We start from the raw sequence: 4,008 nt of genomic DNA, 5'->3' as shown, positions 1-4,008 counted from the left end.
GTCCAGGAGGAGGAGCTGCTGCTGCTGCTGCTACAATGTTGCTAAGCTGCGTTCATTCGAAGCGTTGCTAAGTAACGGTGACGCTCAGCGCATCCCAAGAGCATCTTCAGCAGCGAGGACCCGAGCGGTGGAGCAGGAGACATCATGCACATTGCTGTCAGCTGCCGGGCTGCAGAAGAAACACATCCAGGCACCAACAGAAGAGCGTAGGAGGTGTTTTCCCCAAAGGCTTAGAGGATTTGTCTTCTCTCACAAGATAGTCCCAGGTTTTGCCAAGTTTAACTTGTGTGCCGCCTTCACAGCTGCCTTAATGGCTTCCAGAGCGTCTCAGTGAGTCACAGCCCTGGTGTCGGGAGGCTGATCATTTATTTATACACATTGTTAGCGGCTGGGGACAGTGGAAGACTTGTCATTCCAAGGCAGAATGGGAGAAAAAGAGCAAAGACCTACAAAAATATGTCACCGCGATGTCTGGGAAAAAAGTACACTCCTAAAAGGGCTCCGAGTGCTCCGAGCATGGAGTATGAAGAAAAGTATAGGATGCACGTCTCAATCATTGATAACAGGGCTTTCATTCCGTCCCATTGCTCCACAGTGTATAACATCCAACACCTCCCCCCACCAGTGTATAACATCCAGCCCCATTGCCCCCCCAATGTATAACATCCAGCCCCATTGCCCCCGGTATATAACATTTGGCCCCTGACCCCCGGTGTATATCATCCAGCCCCATTGCCCCCCGGTATATAACATCTGGCCTCTCTACCTCCCCCCCCCCCCCGGTATATAACAACCAGCCCCATTGCCCCCCGGTATATAACATCTGGCCCCTCACCCCCCGGTGTATAACATCCAGCCCCATTGCACTCCGGTATATACTGTAACATCTGGCCCCTCACCCCACGGTATATAACATCTGGCCCCTCACCCCCCCAGTATATAACATCCAGCCCCATTGCCCCCCCGGTATATAACATCTGGCCTCTAACCCCACATTGTATAACATCCAGCCCCATTGCACTCCGGTATATAACATCTGGCCCCTCACCCCACGGTATATAACATCCAGCCTCATTGCCCCCCGATGTATAACATCTGGCCCCTCACCCCCCCGGTATATAACATCCAGCCCCATTGCCCCCCTGTATATAACATCTGGCCCCTCTCCCTCCGGTGTGTAACATCCAGCCCCATTGCCCCCCGGTATACAACATCTGGCCCCATTGCCCCCAATGAATAACATCCAACCACAGTGGCCCCCTGTGTATAACACCCAGCCCCTCGACCTAAACCCCCCCAGTGTATAACATCCTACCCCATTGCCCCCCGGTATATAACATCTAGCCTCTCAACCCCCCCCCCGGTATATAACATCCAGCCCCATTGCCCCCCGGTATATAACATCTGGCCTCTCACCCCCCAGTGTATAACATCCAGCCCCATTGCACTCCGGTATATAACATCTGGCCCCTCACCCCACGGTATATAACATCCAGCCCCATTGCCCCCCGGTATATAACATCTGGCCTCTCACCCCCTGGTGTATAACATCCAGCCCCATTGCACTCCGGTATATAACATCTGGACTCTCAAACCCCCCCCCTGGTATATAACATCCAGCCCCATTGCCCCCCGGTATATAACATCTGGCCTCTCAAACCCCCCCCGGTATATAACATCCAGCCCCATTGCCCCCCTGTATATAACATCTGGCCCCTCACCCCCCGGTGTGTAACATCCAGCCCCATTGCCCCCCGGTATACATCTGGCCCCATTGCCCCCAATGAATAACATCCAACCACAGTGGCCCCCTGTGTATAACACCCAGCCCCTCGACCTAAACCCCCCCAGTGTATAACATCCTGCCCCATTGCCCCCTGGTATATAACATCTAGCCTCTCAACCCCCCCCCGGTATATAACATCCAGCCCCATTGCCCCCCGGTATATAACATCTGGCCTCTCACCCCCTGGTGTATAACATCCAGCCCCATTGCACTCCGGTATATAACATCTGGACTCTCAAACCCCCCCCCCCCGGTATATAACATCCAGCCCCATTGCCCCCCGGTATATAACATCTGGCCTCTCAAACCCCCCCCTGGTATATAACATCCAGCCCCATTGCCCCCCCCGGTATATAACATCTGGCCTCTCACCCCCCAGTGTATAACATCCAGCCCCATTGCACTCCGGTATATAACATCTGGCCTCTCAACCCCCCCCGGTATATAACATCCAGCCCCATTGCCCTCCCCCCCCCCCACGGTGTATAACATCCAGCCCCATTGCACTCCGGTATATAACATCTGGCCCCTCACTCCACGGTATATAACATCCAGCCTCATTGCCCCCCGGTGTATAACATCTGGCCCCTCACCCCCCGGTATATAATATCCAGCCCCATTGTACCCCAGTATATAACATCTGGCCTCTCACCCCCGGTGTATAACATCCAGCCCCATTGCACTCCGGTATATAACATCTGGCCCCTCACCCCACGGTATATAACATCCAGCCTCATTGCCCCCCGGTGTATAACATCTGGCCCCTCACCCCCCCCGGTATATAACATCCAGCCCCATTGCCCCCCTGTATATAACATCTGGCCCCTCACCCCCCGGTGTGTAACATCCAGCCCCATTGCCCCCCGGTATACATCTGGCCCCATTGCCCCCAATGAATAACATCCAACCACAGTGGCCCCCTGTGTATAACACCCAGCCCCTCAACCTAAAACCCCCCCAGGTGTATAACATCCATCCACATTGCCCCCCAGTGTATAACATCCGGCCCCATTGCCCCCAAGATCAATTGTTGGTCTTTGAAAGAGCTACATGCACATGTAAATAGTATTCGATGTGAAATCCTGCTGACAGATTCCCTTTAATTACTTCTGCATTGTACTCTGCAGCTGCGGGTGCGGCGAGCCGACTGTCAGACACAGCCAGTCTCCCCATAGTTGTTTATTACCATCTTAGTCTGATCGCTGTGTACACATTGCTAAGACAGTGCTGTGAGTAAAGCAATTGGAAGTGCTAATGGCTGCCTCCTCCAGACGCAGAGGTCATGGGATTGTTGGGTGGAGAGAGGGAACAGGAGCTACAGTTAGCGCTGCTATGCAGCAATGAGGATGAATTTCTCCTGTAACTGGGGCCAAACTACCAACAACAGTCATAGGGAAATTGGCTAAAAAATAACAAGTATTTAATATCGCCTGTAATCGGTAAAAACAATTAATGAGATAGAGTATGAAAATAACAAAAAAAAATGATGTCCCACCTATCACAAAGAAGAATGCAAAAACTATTTGAATATCTGAACAAGAAAAAAATTATAGCTCTTTAACCCCTTAACGACCTATGACATGTATACCTGTCATAGGTCTCCTCCCTCCCTTTTGACATGCTGATCTGATCTGATCAGCTGTCATTTGCCCCTAATATACGCAGGTGGAATTACGATCCACCCATGGCTGTTAACTAGTTAAATGCTGCTGTCAATCTCTGACAGAGGCACTTAACTCATGCAGATCAAATGCTTGTATTAGCATCACCCATCGGCGTCCCTGTCGGCGTCCCATTATCACGGGGCGCCGAGGGTTTGGTATGACAACCCAGGGTCTGCAGAAGAACCCTGCGGTTGTCATTGCTGAACTGCTATGAGCAACACCCGGTGGTCGGAGCTCATAGCAGATGAACATTTTTATTACACAAAGCAGGACTGTAGCCCTGCTCTTTGTAGCACAAGAGATCAGATGATCACAGTTTCTAGTCTCCCGTAGAGACTATTGACAAAGTTTAAAAAAAAAAAGTTTTTAAAAATATTAAAAAATATAAAAGTTTAAATCCCCCCCCCCCTTTTTGCCCCAACCAAATAAAACAATTGAAAAAAAATGCATATTTGGTATCACCGCATCCATAATTGCCCGATCTATCAAGATATAAAAAAAATCCGATTGGTAAACGGCGTAACAAGAAAAAAAATCAAGACGCCAGAGTTATGTTTT

This window comes from Ranitomeya variabilis, chromosome 1, assembly GCF_051348905.1.
Source record: "Ranitomeya variabilis isolate aRanVar5 chromosome 1, aRanVar5.hap1, whole genome shotgun sequence".
Taxonomy (NCBI): domain Eukaryota; kingdom Metazoa; phylum Chordata; class Amphibia; order Anura; family Dendrobatidae; genus Ranitomeya; species Ranitomeya variabilis.
The sequence above is the reverse complement of the archived record's forward strand: the minus strand, read 5'-3'. Positions refer to the sequence as shown.